The sequence below is a fragment of the Mirounga angustirostris genome, unplaced genomic scaffold, assembly GCF_029215605.1.
Source record: "Mirounga angustirostris isolate CCGP_5_RB_7025 unplaced genomic scaffold, mMirAng1.0.hap1 SCAF_9, whole genome shotgun sequence".
NCBI lineage: Eukaryota > Metazoa > Chordata > Mammalia > Carnivora > Phocidae > Mirounga > Mirounga angustirostris.
The window spans coordinates 93,641,326-93,659,200 of NW_026991717.1; the positions used below are offsets into that span (position 1 = coordinate 93,641,326).

At 34.5% G+C, this 17,875-nt stretch overlaps 1 protein-coding gene across 1 annotated transcript in view; it reads right to left on the bottom strand.

Moving 5' to 3' along the window:
* The window catches only part of MDGA2 (MAM domain containing glycosylphosphatidylinositol anchor 2), an 800,528-nt gene that overhangs the window by 169,385 nt on the left and 613,268 nt on the right, over positions 1–17,875 (bottom strand). The gene's annotated exons all lie outside the window — the stretch shown is intronic.

The following is a 17,875-nucleotide window of genomic DNA, read 5'->3' on the forward strand; positions in this document are numbered from 1 at the left end:
GACCTGAGCCGAAGGCAGACGCTTAACCATCTGAGCCACCCAGGCGCCCCGAGAACTTCTTACAGGATTTGTATCACAGGGGAGTGATGAATCTGGTCTTGTGAGTTAAATCCAAGTCTTAAATCAAGATTTTTATGGAAAGGATGGACTAATGCACAGAAGTGTCTTATGATAGAGAACAACATATGTTGATCAAGAGGAATTATAAACCTCTAACACAAATGCTTTGAGAAAAAAAGATCCAGTCAAAAATTATTGCTGGCCCTACCATTTTTCAGGTCAATCTTTAATTTGTCAAAACTTGAGATTTTCATTATATTGTGCTTTCATTATATTATGATGTATTTGCTACAGGATTTGATAAGTGAAGGTGGCAAGAATGAATCTGGTGGTTGGAAAGTGCTTGCCATACATCTATACATAAAGGTTATTTCAGTCAACATTAAGATTACATGGTATCTTGTTACATGTGAGAACAATATGGATCACTTACTGGAGATACAGTGAACAGCACCTTGCTACTCTGAGAAGTAAAGCATAAAACTACATAGACAGTTTACAATGTTACATGGATGGTTCAGAATGTTACCATCATGACTGCAGAAAGTCTATTTGTTTTTCCTCTAAGATTAGACAATGAAAGAAGAGAGGGAGAGAAATGGAATACAGAATAAAAGCACTGATACTTTTCAATGATTTCCACATCTTGCCAGTTGCTCCTCAATTATCTTGTTGATTGTGTTTAAATTTTAACTGATATAAATATATACCAGATTGTTTTGTCTATTGTGTAAGTGATGCTGATTTCAACACTGTGAGTTGTTTTCTCTGCTGGAATTATATCAAGTTTAGGTGAATCAAATTCTAAAAATATTCAATTATATTCATTTCCAATTATAATCTAAGGAAATAAAAAAAGCACAGGGTGAATTGTAACATGATGAGAATTATTTTGGAAAGCATCCAATTTTCAAATATGTTTGTTTTATTTGGGACCTTTATTTGTGTCTACAATTCAAATTTCAAGTTTACTTAGCATAAAATGGCAAATGTTAAACAACTACTGTATAATCATGCCTTGAATATCCCATAATGAATAAATGTATTGAGGTCTCATTCTAAACATACATTATAAAGGACCTATGTTTTAGACACATGTATATTAGAGGAACAAAAACAATTCAGAGGCACTCTGGATATATATGAAGGACAGAATGATTATGAGACCTATTCATATACAAAAACATAGCGTAAATAAAAATTTTAAAGCTAAAGGTGGATCAGAAAATTCCTAACAGGTAGTGTTGGAGAAATTTGCCAATGTCTAATTGTTATTTTTTCTTGTATTTGACTCATGCAAGCAGCTAGATAATGATAACTCTCCACTATACCCAGCATGTGGAAGTTTTTGACTTCAAATAGACCCTGCACCACCTTGCTAATCAGTCTCCAATTCCTAGAACTGATCTGAGTGTACTCATCCCATCATATCCTTTGGACTCTACAGTTAAAAAGCATGATGACTTTTACATTTATGCCCAGTACAGATTTACATATTTAAATCTTATACAGAATTTGGCAGCATGATGTAAAAAATGATACTGGACTAGAAATTCTGGCCCCAGTTCTGCCACTAATTAGGTGTGTGATTTAGTTTAGTCACTTAACCTCTCAAGCTACAATGTCATTATCTATAAAATATCTTCTCTGGAAGTAAGGATAAAATAAAATAATATACCTGAAGGAGTTTTTAAAAATTAAAACACTCCATAACGATAATTGTACATCATGCGATCTGATCTCACAGTGCCCTCAATAAAGTGTCTTGATTCTTTTTTGCAATAATATTTATATTACTTAAAAACATCTAAGATACTAATTAAGTATTAATTCACAGGTTTATTTCTCCCTCAGCACATTTTAGCTCTTTAATCATTAAATCTTATTCAGCAAATTAAACTAGTATCTACATCTTTCTATTTTTAATCTAATAACATGGAACTGTAAGAAAATATTCCCATTACCCAACTCGTAACTCAAACTTCCTAGCAAATATCACCAGGTTAAGTTTATTTAATCAGGCAATGCAATTTAATGTAACATTCATTTAATAGATAAATAAAATAGAATATTATAGAACACAGCCCTACAGATCAGTTTACATTAACATAAATAAATAGAGTTGCCACTTACAACCATTTTTTAACTTACGTATTAGATTATTCTCTTGAATAAGCATTGGAGCAATAACATATTATGGAAATGTTCAAATAAAATTAGATGTTCTAATAAAGTTGGTTATTTTAATATGCTGTGGTTTTTCTTAAGATCACTATTAGAAAAAACACAAATACAGTACCTTTCAGATCACATTACCTGAATCTTTTCTGCCTCCTTTGGTAATTATGGAATCTTTTGACTTGTTAACTGGCCTCCCTGGCCTGTTGCTTCCCAATCTTTAACATCTAATCAATATATACTTTTCTCCAGCTAAGTACATATGAGCAGACATTTTAAGTTCTATCAATCTTATCAAGTTAAAGAAAAAAAAGACCTATGGTGATTAGGACTTCAGAATTGTTTTGCTGTGATAAATGTGATACAAATGAATAGCATTATTTGTACAACATTAAATTGTGATTCTATTTTTTCCTGGTAAGCTGTGCACTTAATTTTCCCTGTTGGACATACTTACTGAATTCGATCAGGTGTGGGTGAGCATTCTGAATTCAGTCTCCCAGGGAGAGGACAGCAGTAGTAAGAGACAGTTAACCCTTTAGCTAAGCCACAAGAGGGAGCATACCATGACTTGATCCCTGCATATCTCTCTAGCCACTGCTGTGCCTCTTTTATCTTCATTTTTCACTCTTGCAATACTGAGTCTGTCTCCTGTTGCTCATATACAACATGCTGTGTTTAGTTTTCTGAGCCTTGCTCATGCTGGTTTCTCTGCCCTTTCCACCCTTCCCAACCAACTAAGTCCTGGACATCCTTCTCAAAACTCACCTTAGACTTCACCTTAAGGAAGATTTCTGATTCCCTCCTTCTACTAGGCAAGACTGAATCTCTATTAAAGTTCTCCATTAATGATCAAGTCCCTGTAGAATCCTTCCCCTTACAGACCAGCATGCAAATGATCCATGACTGTTTCTGACCACCCAGCCAGACTGGAAATTTTTAAGGATAGGAATTAGACTTTAATAACCTTTGTATTCTCAGCACTTAGTCCATTCGCTAGCATAGCAGATGCTCCAGATATGCTTTTTGAAGAGATCTAAAGAAATAGGTTAATCAAATAAGCTTTTGAAATCTTCTTAGGAAGGAAATTAAATTAGATACAAAAAATAATGTAAATTTCTAGACATTAAAGCTAACTGTATACAACCTGAGGTGGAATGCTGAAGCACCTATTTAGTTAAAATAAGTGCAGAATTCGCCTCTCTGACATATTTCTGTAAACAAATCAATTTTTTCTTTAAATCTGCAAATTGTGGAACTAATTACCTCAATTCATAACTACATCTTAATAATCCAGTTTTGCTGCCCACAGTACTTTGAAAATTAGGTGAGGATGAGTAGGGGTATATTCCTTATGGCATGAATATAATGCAAAATTTAAATTTTTCTAGTCATTGAATATAAAGAATTGTATAGAATTGTCTTTACTTAACTCACTCACTGCTTAGAATGCTTAACTTCCTTTTATTCACCACCTAAATATTGTGTTAATTAAGCTTGGTGTTTTGAAATGAAGGTGTTTCATTATAATTAAAAGAATATAAGTCATGGACATATGAATCAAATTGATCAGATTTATTTCTTACTAATGTCCATTTACACTAAGAAAGTTGAGTTTTATTTTATTAATTTATAATTTACATTTTGTTTATTTCAAGAGAGTATTTGAAGTTGGTGATTGGAAATTTATTTTGGAAGATAAAGGTAGTAGATAATTTTTTAGCATCATAAGGCAAAAAGGACTTTGGAGCTAGACAAAGGTAATCAGAAAGAAGATAGAAACATGCCAAAAAAAAAAAAAAAAGAAGAAGAAGAAGAAAAGTTTAAACTACTCCAGAATTGGTGCTCAGGGAAAAAAAAAAAAAAAAAGCATTTACTTTCCAAATAACATAAAGTTAGAACTATGACTTTGAAATAACATTGTCCTTGCTATGATACATGAACATTACATTTATCTGTAGACTGCCTGAAGAATGTCCATACCATTCATCATATTATTTCTTTGAGGACATATATTCTGAAATTTAAATATTGCCTTGTAAATGAACTTTTAGAGGGTAACTTAATAAATCTGTGTTCTGTTTTTATGTTGAGAAGGGAGTAGCAAGTTTTATTAGGTGGTTCTATTGAACCTACATATTATATCTGCCCCACAGACTATTCCATCAAAACGTTTCAAAGCAGTGTATTGGGAGATCTAGAGAGGAATTTTTCCCAGTATCCACTAGCTACATATGTAGAGTCCATTAGTTCTGCACCAGCATAATTTTAAAAATTTCTTTAATGTCATGTTGACAATAATCATTGGTTTGAAAATGCATGATATTTAAAATAAGTTGCCTCTGCTATATGCAAGTATGTTTTAATAGTGTATTTTTTTAAGATTTTTAAAAAATTCTATTTGAGAGAGTGCATGGGTGGGGCGGGGGGTGGGTGGTGGTGGGAGGGTATGGGCAGAAGGAGAGGGAGAAGCAGACTCCTAACTGAGCAGGGAGCCAGACGTGGGGCTTGATCCCAAGATCCCAGGATCATGACCTGAGCCAAAGGCAGACACTTAACCGACTGAGCCACCCAGGTGCCCCAACAGTATATTTTTAATACTATATAACAATGATAAAAATCGACATTAGGGTTCTGAAAAAGAGTAAAGAATATCAACATCACATAACTGAATTCTGTTAAGATAATAATAACATTTACTAGTTTTAACAATGACAATTTAATCCTGGGGTAAATTGCAATTAATTATAATTTGCTGCTTTTCTAAATGGGATATGTTTTGCAGATCATTTAAAAGTAGAAACAATGAAATAACATACAATTCTCCGTTCCATCTTTGCCAATTTTTTCAGTCGATTATATGCTATTTTCTTTTATACACACACACACACACACACGCACATATATTATTTATTTGTCAGAGAGAGGGAGAGAGTGCACAAGCAGGGGGAGTGGGAGAGGGAGAAGCAGGCTGCCCGCTGAGTAGGGAGCCTGACGCAGGACCCGGTCACAGGACCCTGGGATCATGACCTGAGCTGAAGGCAGACGCTTAACTGACTGAGCCACCCAGAAGTTCCTACTATATGCTATTTTCATCAGCACTTTCTTGAATTTTATTATCATTAGCTTTTTAGTCATTTGCACATTTGTTTGCTTTTAACATTAAAATACTGATGTTTTCTTTAATCTCTGTGTGTACATGACTGACTGTGTTAAATTAATTGTGTAGGATGATAAAGTCAGAGAAAAAAATATAAAAGTAAAGTTGTGAAAAATAAAAAATTCATTAAAAATCTGCTGAAAATCGCTTCTCAATAAGGTGAATATAGCTGTTTGTGAGAACAAGGAACTACATAAAATTAATTGACTTGTCATTAAAATGTTCAACTGAATCAACATTCATGATGCAAATTATAAATCAGTTCAAACATACACTTCAGAGCCTGAATTCTCAGGGTGGGTATTGTACATTGATTTATTATAAAATTTAATCATTTTATATAATTTTTTCAAATACCAATTTAGTGCCTAACACTGAAATGTCTATAGCAGAAAGAACAAAAATGAATCAATCATGACTTTACCTTTAACAAGCTATTTAATATGCTTACAGTTTCTGGTTAGAAAAGGGACATAATGGGCTCAAACAAACACACAACCAAATATAAAAATACATGATGTACAGTTGGAGAGTGATTTAAAGACTAAGTCAAATAATGCAAAAATATCATTTACTACAGTGCTTAGCATAAAGTGAGTATTCCACAAATGCTGGTTTCTATTATTACTGATGTTGTTTTCATTGTTAACTTGGGTTTAGAGTCAGGAGACTGTATTTCAGTGGGGAGGATTGGTACAGTATTTTGAAGGAGTTGGCATGTATTTTGTCAGGTATTCTAGTAGGTAAAAGAGCAAAGGAGAGATATAAATCAAACAAGGACTAACAAGAGAAATGGATGGAAGCATGAAAACAAGAGCCAAGAAAATGGAGTTGTCCATGATGAGAAGTATGTGTAGAAAAGTAATAGCTGAGAAGCTTGAGGCAAATAGCATAGGGCCTAAAACCCAGGTTAAAAGGTTTGTAATTAATTTATGAGGCAATGAGGAACGCGGGACCCCAAGATTTTGGAATCCCAGAAATTGAAAGCAGGACTAAAGCAAAGGTAGGCAAGAGGCAAGGAGGGTCTGAACTCAAGACATGGGAAGTGAAAAAAAGAATATAACGTATGCTTCAGGGATGAGGAATCTGAGAAGATACTCATAAAACAGGGAAAAGAATGAACTCTCAAAATGCAGAATTACAGTAACCTAAGAAACCAGGATTTTTTTGAAAATTAAGTAGTGTGGAGATGAAAGATGACAAAGGACAAAAAGGAGTCTCACAGACTAACCACTAACGTTGCACCAGTAAAACATTAAATGGCCCTGCATGTTGGTTTGTTTTTTGGAGACACAACATTGTTAGTAGGATGCTGACAGAAATCCATTTAAAACTTTAAAAATTTTTCATAACTTTAATTATATATTTTAAAAGTATCTTGTCAGCATGGGATATAGTGGAAAGAGTCTGAAAAATGTCTTTTGGATTCCATCTCTTTCAATTGCTTACATTTGCCAATTCAGTTAAAACATTTACTTTCTCTAGTTCGCAATTCCCTAGTCATTACAAAAAAATAAAAGTGAGGTGTGTGTTCCTCACAGGATTGCTCTGAAGAACAATATAAAGTCTTTTTATAAACATACAGTCCAAATTATATTATTAATAATATCTCAAATATTTTCTTAAGTAATATAGAATCCATCATTATGTATCATCCTTAAATCTGTCAGATTTTCAGGGTGCACAGGGCGTGAGTTAATTTCTCTATCATTCAAAGTTCATTCTTTACATTTCACTTTGTACAGTCAACATAGATTATCATTTGATTAAAAATTTTCTAAATATGAAATTAAAATAAATGCACTAGAGAAGTTGTGATTGTATGCATTTCAGTGACTCACTCTGAATATCTTTTAAAATTTCCATTGGAAAAAGAAGTAGAGCCTGAAACTCTCATTATTACTCTAGTAATTCGGAGTCTGCAATGATGCAACTTGAACTGGGCTTTTGGAGCTCTGAAAAATGTCTTACCACAAAAATTCTTAGAAACTATTGCCAGCATGAGTACCTTTTTTTTCTTTTTTTAAAGATTTTATTTATTTATTTTGACACAGAGAGAGAGACAGCAAGAGAGGGAACACAAGCAGGGGGAGTGGGAGAGGGAGAAGCAGGCCTCCCGCTGAGCAGGGAGCCTGATGTGGGACTCGGTCCCAGGACCCTGGGATCATGACCTGAGCTGAAGGCAGACGCTTAACGACTGAGACACTCAGGCGCCCCAGCACGAGTACTTTTTAAATGAAACTTTACCATAATTAATTTTCCTGTAATTATATGCTTCTAATTGGAAAATCAAAGAAACCAAAGTAAGAATCTAAACTTCTGACATCTTTGTTAATAGAGCCAGGATAGGTTCAAAATTAAGAGACAGTTATTGAAATTTTACATAACTCACAGATAAATGTCTCTGAAACGCTTGCTTAAAATATTATCTTTCCCATTTGTACTACTTATTATTTTTGTCCACATTCTATCCTTTTTTGTCTCTTTTTTAATGTTTTCATCTTGCAAAACACCTGCATTTTACATCTAACCGCCTTTCTTATTTAGGAGAAGTAGAAGAAACCACATATCTATTTATGTCTCTATTTCTCCTGTTTTCCATTTGTGTTTATCTAGTCTGATTCACTTTTATCAAGGTACTTTATCCTTGAAATTGACTTTTCAAGCTTATCAAAGGAAAACATTTCCTGGCTTCATGCTCTCTTGCTGCCCATAGAGACAGGTTTTATTTTAGATCTAGTTAGGGAAATCTAGTTCCATTAAAGAACTCTACCCAAAGGGTCATAAAGAATTAATCTATGCTCACATAAAGAAAATGAATAAAATTTAGATCCAGTTATATATAATGAAGTTATATGAATATTTTTTGCATTGTTTTTGAGTGAGAAATTTAAAATATTCCACTAATCAGTATTTTAAATCAAGGAGGAAAAATATATAATGGTAGTAAAATATCTTCTATATTCTGTCCAACTATGTATGAAAGAGATACCAACACAAAAAGAGAGAAAGTAAAGAAACCAGAGAAAAACATGACACAGGATTTAACCAGACCCTAAAATCAGAGCTTAAACATTTATATACATACATGCAATCTTCCACATTCAGGGAAAAAAGAAAAAACAAGATTGATGATTTCTTAAGAAAACGGTGTTAAAGTTCCACATAATGTTGAAAAATAAAACTTTAAAAATCTTTTGTTCTCACTTATTAGACAATCTGTGTCTACTTGTTCTGGAATGTGGGGTAGACGCTCTCAAGTTTAAGGGAAGGATTCTACATAAGTGAATTAGCATTACCATTTTGTGTTCCTTTAGATCTGAATATTGCTCTTAACGACCTTTAAAACATTGTGCGAAATAGGACCTACATGATGTTAAGCTGTTTAAGAGGCCACCCAAGAAAAATGTCGCCTTCGGTTTTGGTATTACCCTTTTTATCACTGTTGAATTTAGACTCAATACTTGTGGAATTTACTATTCTCTGTTCTTTCCCGAATGTACTCTGCCTACTTTATCTTTGACATGTATTCCTGCAGACACACACACACACACACACACACACAAATATATGCGGATGAACACACACCAGTACACACAAAAACAAGTATTTACACACCACACAGAGAAGGAAAGTAAAAAAAAAATAAAATGTAGTTTTGAAGGCTAGATTGATAGATCCTGGGAAACATCATATACTTTTGCTGGGATAATTGGCTTTCTTTTCCCTTTAAAAGAAACACTTTTACTAGTCTTTCTGATTGTGACAGGGCAGTCTAAATAAGAAATCATTACCATGAAAAGAAGTAAATTACTGTACATCGTTAAGTATGATATATATCAGTTGTGTTTTCATTCAGTGGCTCAGGGTTAGAACATGAAGATCTCACCAAAGGGGAATTAAGGAAAGATCTAAACCTACCGGACAGAAATACTAATGATAGTTATCTGGAGACACTGACAGTTCATTCTCAGTATTTCCATCTCTAATTTACCCCCTTCCCCAGTTTCTGGAAATATTTAGTTATCTGTTCTGCCTCTCAGCCTCTCAGCCTTAGATTAGTACTGGCTGCTTTGGGGAAATTATAAAAAGAGACTGTGTCCACTCAATGAAATTATATGTGGGGAAAATTAAAATTTGCTAAGGGAGGAATGACAGTGGAGTGGATATTGAGCACACAGGAAAAATTCAGAGTGAGAAATTTTCAAAGGAGAATCAAGGACCCCTCAGAAATATTAGGGAGATAGGCTACAAAGTTCTCATAGTTAATTGTAGGGCTCAAGCCATTTTATAAAGAAGTTTAAGTTGAGAGAATCAAAACGAAGTGAGAAGATTAGGGAAAATCTTTGTACACATTCACATCCATATCTGTCAATATTGCTGAACTCAAATGTAAAACTACATACCTAACACACACACTCTCAAGGCAAAGCATAATTAGATACCACCACCCTTTCTTCTATGCTCACGTAGTATGCATTGGGTCACTCATGTTGAAAGTTTTTGTCTGGTTCCACATCATATCTAGCATACAGACTATTTTTCTTTTTTATTTTTAAAGATTTTATTTATTTATTTGACAGAGACACAGCGAGAGAGGGAACACAAGCAGGGGGAGTGGGAGAGGGAGAAGCAGGTTTCCTGCTGAGCACGGAGCCCGATGCAGGTCTCCATCCCAGGACCCTGGGATCATGACCTGAGCTGAAGGCATACACTTAACAACTGAGCCACCCAGGCGTCCCCTATTTTTCTTTCTTATTTGAATTTCCCTTATGTTAGCACAAAAATTGGTAGACTATCAGTAAATATTTATTGACAGAATTTATTAAAGCTTTCCCATTTGAATAATGATTAGAGTGAAAATAAATAAGTAAATGTGGCACCCCACCGAGCAGCAACAACAACAAAAAGCAATTGTTTAAGAAAAAAAAGTTAGTTAACACTATATCTTAACTAACTAGAATTTAAATTAAAAATTGAAACAAAAAAGAAAAAAAGAAGAAAAAAAGTACTTGCAATGCATAAGCTCAGAAGGTCTTATTCAGTGTAGTTAAATTTCATGAACAGATCAGTATCTCATACATTATAACACTACACCAACTATTCAAGCTTTGTCTACGTCTTTTGGTTCAAAAAAGTATGCTATAATATACACACACATACTTTCAGCAATTTTATAGACTTAGTGATGCTGTACAAACTAAAATATACTGACATTTGAATATAATGCATTTCCAAAAATAAAAGAGAGAAAAGAAAGGCTCTCTAGAACAACTGACCCTCAGTGGTAAAAAGTGGGAAGAAAGGACAAAGGCCCATCTAAACCACCATCACAAGGTTGGTAGCACAAATCACAGCAGTGCGAGGAGGTAGGTCAAACTACGGAGATCATTTGGAGCTATAGCTTAACAACCACGATGCTAATGCAGAAACCAGCATCAAGCAAGGGAATGAAGTAAAGAAAGGAATGCAGAGAAATAAGATTATAAACACTGTTTTCAGGTGGTATGGCCAGATTCACATGAGAGAGAGAGAGAGAGAGATAGTTTCATTACCTTGGAAAAGAATGAAGCATTTAGCAATAAATCAAACATAACTATGTCAAGAATCAAAGCAATGCCAATATTTTGAGTTTATAATGCAGGAAAAATAGTCATTATTTTGACCAAATTAGAAAAAAAAATAAGAAAGTATACAAAACAATCATGGTGAGGCATAAAAAATACACTACAAGTAGATGTTCTTTTGTAATTTGGCTTTACTTTTTAAGTCTGTTCACCGTATGTTGTTATGTTGTTAATGTTGTTTTAACAATGTGGAAAGGCCAGGGCGCCTGGGTTGCTCAGTCGTTAGCATCTGCCTTCAGCTCAGGTCATGATCCCGGGGTCCTGGGATCAAGCCCCGCATCGGGCTCCCCGCTCAGCTGGAAGCCTGCTTCTCCCTCTCCCACTCCCACTGCTTGTGTTCCCTCTCTCGCTGTCTCTCTCTCTGTCAAATAAATAAATGAAATCTTTAAAAAAAAATGTGGAAAGGCATTTGTAACAATCAACATTTTTATGGAAAAATGAAGTAAAATTATTATTTACATGGTAAAAGAAATGAACACTTTAGAAAACCTGTATCATATCTAAACTGAATTTATGTAGCATTACTATTGCTAAAAGGGAAATAATATGCATTTCTGTTCCTATTAGTTTTAGTATAAATGAATGTAGTAGCTTTATTTGAATTTTATGGACAGATTGAGCTCAAGATTTCAGGCCCCCACTCAACCCGAAACCTGAAATTTTAAGGCACTATCTTGAGATTGAGTGTAAACAAAAGAATATACATATACAGATTGCCAAATTTATTTTTTTTTCATTTATGGAAACCTCTCTAACAATCACAAAAATAAACACATTATTTGTAAGCAATTCTATAAATGAATTAATGAAATATAAAAATATTAGATGAGCCTAGGGTTGGGGGTTAAGGTTAGATATGATTCTTAAGAAACATTGGTTTATTTAGACATCAATGTAAAAACCCAAGACTTATGGTTAAGCTGTAATTTGAGATCAAGTGTACTCCATAGCATGGGATGGCATGGTGTTCATCTTCAGCACTATGAAAAAGGGAAAAGATCAAGAATTTCTCATGTAGAATTCTAGAGAAAACCAATCTGATTGCTGAAAACAGATGAGTGACAAGGTGTGTTCCATTTTCAAAGAAGGAGTAAGAGACTCAAATTATAACTCCCTAAAATTATGTATGTATATATGTATGTATACAAAGGGAGGGAGAAGGTGAGAGGGAGAGAGGAAGAGAGATCTTCTAAAGGTAAGAATGTTCAAAAGCTGCCTCAGAAAATAATCATGTTTTCCCAAGACTTCTGAACGGAGCCAAAACACATACTGTGGGACTGTCACATCATTTATTAAATGCTACTTTTAATATTGTTCAAGGTCAAAATGGCCATTTCAATTAAAATATTTTTCAACTCCAGATAAATACTAATGTGTATGCTGAACAAATTGAGTTTTCTAACCCAAACGAGCTGGTCTAATATATTCAAACACTGGAAGAAGAACTTTTTAACAGATTGCTCTGAAGAAAAAAGGCTCAGAAACTTTTCTGAAAAAGCTTCTTGCTAAAGCAAACAGGCGATCTCATTTTTAAATTAGGCATTTGAGATGAAATGGTATTTGAGAGAAAAGTCTTAATTTCCAAGCTACCATATCTTTCCATTGCTTTGTAAAATTTATTTTCTTTACAGATAAGCTGCAAAGGATATCTACATAGAAACAGATATACAAACAAAAATAAAATAATTTAAGTTGTTTGAGCAAGTATTCTTATGATTTTTTTCCTAAAGAAGGAACCAAATAGCAGTATCCTTAATAAGATAGCAGATCCACAGCCTTTAAAAATAAGTAACTGGAAAATGACACATATCTGTATGCATGATATCTGGGCCAGTATATGGATTCAGTATTGTACTTACTGATCATTGCTATTCTAAACTGAAGTTAATCATAAACCAAGCAAAGGAAAGATTCACATAAAATTCACAAGGACAATATGTTTAATAAACTTTAAAAATTTTAACTCACAGCACAAAAATCTCGTCATTACCTGTACTAAGAATGCTTTTTCCGTGATTTCAAATGTATTTTCTCTAGATGCAATGGGTGTAAAGCAGATATAATTAATGTGCTACTTGTCTTCAGGTTATCTTTTTTATTTTTTACTCATCTTTCACTTAGAACAGACATTTTAACACTGGGAACTTGTTGCTATGAAATATCATCGTGCATCTTTTTAATTCAAATAAGCAGTTTCTAGGAGATTCCTGAAGGGGCTACTATGTGTTCTCTGTGATATATGCATTAATTATGAATTGGACACTTGTTACTTAGAGATCATCGTACTAAATTCTTCATATGCATAAGGAAATTGGTGGTAGAGACAGAGTTAGTCACACATTAAAAAGAGCTAGAATTAGATCCAGTGCAGAATCAGAATCTATCCTACAATTTAGTCTATTTCTCCTCTAGAAGTGTAGCCATATTCATTTAGGGTAAAAACTGTGATGTAGTGTTATATCTTCATTAACAAAACAGCAGCTGAAAACATGACCAAAGCCAGAAGTACATATTTCAAATAATTCATTAGTTTATGCATTTACTGATCTAGGTCCTTTTGGAAGATGCAATTATGACTCATGAAATGAAAAACTTACATTCTCTTATGAAGGGGAGAGAAAAAAGAAAAGAAAATATATCTATATCTCTATATTTAGATAGATACAGATATATACAGATATCTCATATATATATAATTTAGGAGTAAATGCTGAAATTGCTAAGTCCAGAAAAAAGATGTCAATTTAGAGGATAAAAAGATTAGACATAATTGGAGTTTTCAGAGAGATATTTTATGAGAGAAATGGCATTTAACTGTTGCCTTAAAAATGGTAAAGAATGGGTTCAGAAGAGGTGACTTTAAGCATATTCATGAGGGAAAAAATAAAATTACAAAAAGTACTAAATTCAAAAGTGCATTGGATAATGAACTTTCACCTTGACTGGAATATGTTATATGATCTCAGAGAAGGTTGGAGGGTCCTATTTGCCAATCTAGGAGTCTGAACTTTGAATCATGGATAATGAGTAGTTATGTAGAATTTCTAAACAAAGAGGAAATAATGAATGCTTGCAGTCATGCCTTTGTTAAAGAGAATGGCTACCTAAGCCAAGTGAATCATATCCCACTGGAGTTAATCCTTGGATGAGAGGCAAAAAAGAACACTTTTTTTTTTTTTCCTCCAGGTGTACCTAGAAATAATGAGAACCACTAATATAAAGCAGACAAAGAGAAACTCAAGCTGATGGTTGAGAAGATGTTAATGTTTAAGTTCCTGGAATCTACTACAGTTTCTTGTCCATAATAATCAGATAAGAATTTTCTGTCACTTGCAACTGAAAGTGTTCCTGCTCATAAAGGAATGTTCATCTGACATCAGTGTTCTGAGGAGGAAAGGGAAGATCAGCAGTGGGAAAAATAGTAGGGATTTCTTGCAGGACATGAAAGGATCTGGCTTTGAAAATGACAGTGGGACTGGAGAGGCAGGAGTGGATTCTGAGAAGGTTGTGAAAACTAAGAGCTAATGATTAGGAAGTATTATCTATGTGTCAACACTAGGCTAAACACTTTTTGGCATCATTGAATTCAGTTCTCAGAGATATGTGTAATATAATGGATGAAAATAAATCTCAATCATGGGAGATACGGAAAATAAACACTGAGAGAAATTATAGTTAAAGTAGCAAAGCTGGAATTTAAACCAGGTTTCTAATTTCAGAATCCAATATCCTGACTTTCAAATACTTATTGGGAAAGAAAGAAGATAGAATGAGGACTCTGATAACAGAGAGGAGAGAGATTTCTTAAGAAGGGCAGGGAACTCAAGAGAAGAAAAAAATAATTAAGGAATCACTACACGTTTAATTTTGGTTACATTAGATTTTAGAATAAATCAGGAAACTAAGTTGAAGTTCACAGAAGCTGGATGAATGCCTCAGATACAAATGCAGGGAAGTCTGCACAGAGTCATAGTTTAAGTCCTTATATTGCCAAGCAATGGGGTGTATAGTAAGAGAACAATGGAACAATAGGAACAAAACCTGATTTGGAGAAAGGAAGAATAAATAGAAATAAAGATATAAGTGGTGGAGCACCTGTGTGGCTCAGTCGGTTAAGCATTTGACTCTTGATTTGGCTCAGATCATGAACTCAGGGTTGTGAGATAAGAGTTGTGTACTGGGCTCCATGCTGAGTGTGGAGCCTGCTTAAGATTCTCTCTCCCTCTCCTTCTACTCTCCCCCCTGCTCGCGCACTCTCTCTAAAGCAAACAAACAAACAAAAAAGACACGAGTGGAAAGTAAAAACAGAGCTAGCACATATGACATCATAAAAGGCAAAGAAAAAAAATGCATTAATAAGAATGAGTGTTCACTCAATAAACATGCAGTTTGCATGAAGCCAACACTGAGACAGACAGATGGATTGATGGATGGATGGATAGAAAGGTAGATACATAGGCAGACAGGCATGCATCATACACATTTATATCTCTCTAAATATTTACATACATTTGTGCCTTATTCCTTAGGGTTTCAAATCAGTACTTATAGTGAAAACTTCACATACTCAGATTAGTTAAATCTTTTAACTCAGCAATAAAGTATTTATCATTCTATGTTGTACACAAAGCATTTAGCTTGTGCTTAAGAACCTTTATCTTCAAATACTAGAATCACTGGAAAAAATGTTGACACAGACACAGTGAAACTAAGAATAACTGAAGGAACATCAGAATAATTCGGCTATCTCATTCTTTTTTAGATTTATTTATTTGAGAAAGAGAGACAGAGACAGAGAGTGTGCCTGAGTGGTGGGCGGAGGGGCAGAAGAAGAAGGAGAGAAATCCTCAGACAGATAAGCAGACTCCCTGCTTCATGCAGAGCCCTAAGGGGGGGGACTCAATCCCAGGACCCTGAGATCAAGACCTGAGCTGAAATCAAGTCTGCTGGCTGCTTAACAGAAGGAGCCACCCAGGCACCCCGGCCATTTCATGCATTTCAATGCAACTAATTAAAATGCTAAGAAACTGCATCTCATTTTTCTTAAGTATTTTTCAATTCCTGCTTAATTTTTAATATTTCCACACTTGATTATTTTTTTTAAAGTTAAACTCTTCTTTAATTGAAAAAAAAATAAGCTACATAACAATCTTTCTCAAGGAAAACATTTTATTCCATTCATTGAAAAACAGTACTAAAGAACAAAATGCACATATTCACTAATTTTGAAGAAAAGTATTTGACTTCTTTCTCTTTGAAAATAGTTTGGATTAAGAAGAAAGAGTAATTTCCCCATTTAAAAGAAGTCTAATAAAGTGTGAGATAGAGAGAATTTCTTTCAATTTCTCAATGCACAGTCAGCTTAAGTCTCAAAGTTTCCTTTTGAACAACTTTTGCTTTTTCCTACTAGAATCTTTAAGACTTCAAGGAAATCCTCATTTGCCAGAAGAAAGGAATTCAAGAGATCAAATGATCTGATGGAACATCATGAAGTATAGCTACTCCTTCCCAAACCCAGATACAAAGCCAAAAACTTACAAAGAAAGAATATAGTCACAGCAGTCCACAGAAGAGGAGTCCAATAAAAAAATAAATAAATAAAATAAAAAATAAATAAATAAAAGTAAGGTATGTTGGAAATATACTTGCTCAATACACACAACTGTAATTATTATGGTCAAACAAAGAAAAGTACTAAAGCAAAAGAATTACTAAGAAAGTTTAACATGGCAGATGAATAGGAGATGCATTTCAAAAGATGACAAAACCCTTTTCCCTGCTGCATGAGAATCTGACCTTTTATTTTATTTTATTTTATTTTATTTTTTTAAGATTTCATTTATTTGAGAGAGAGAATGAGATAGAGCGAGCAAGAGATGGGGGAGGGTCAGAGGGAGAAGCAGACTCCCTGCTGAGCAGGGAGCTCAATGCGGGACTCGATCCCAGGACTCCAGGATCGTGACCTGAGCCTAAGGCAGTCGCTTAACCAACTGAGCCACCCAGGCACCCCTGACCTTCTTTTAAAGTTCTGCTCTGCTTCCCTGGTAACTTGACAAAAGAAGAATGTCAACTATGGTTTTAGGCAACATTTCTGTATTAAATTGCTTCTGGATTAAAAAGAATAGGAACAGAGGAATCCTATCTAATAGGATGCCACAGCTTTGAGCTTAGTGCAGTGACTCTTTGTAACTTTAGGCACTGGAAGTTTTACCTATAGGTTTGTTATAAGAGACATTGGTTCTTGTGGGGCAGAGGATTCTGCCAGAGTTCCCATCCCCAAATTATACAGCTCTTCTGTCCTTATATATATGAACCATTATGCAGGTAGTAGGCCTTAACCCGGGGTAATTTGGCCCATCAGGGGACACTTGGCAATGTTTGAAGACATTTTTTGTTGTTGTTATGACATGAAAAGAGGTGTGCTAGTGGCGTGTCAAGATTAGAGGCCAGGAATGCCTCTAAAAACCCTAAAATTAATAGGATAACCCCCACATACAACAAATTATTTCCTTTTGGGCAGAATACTTCTTTGTTGGGAGTTTGTCCTATGCCTTGGGACATTTAGCAGCATCCCTGGCTTCCATGCGCTAGATGCCAAGAGCATCTCACCTTCTCCAATCATGACAACCAAACATGCTTTCAAAATTTTCAAGTGTCCCCAGGAGCAGGGAGTGAGAGGACATGCTGACAAGCTGTGGTTCCAATCTTATATCTGTAAAGTGAATTCGATACCATATGTGCCTATGGTAGTCCCGTGAGTTTGAATATAATGGAACCTAAGAAGACCCTCCAGTAGGTTATACAGTAAAGGAGTTTACTACTAGGTTAAAAGCTATTAACATAATACAAT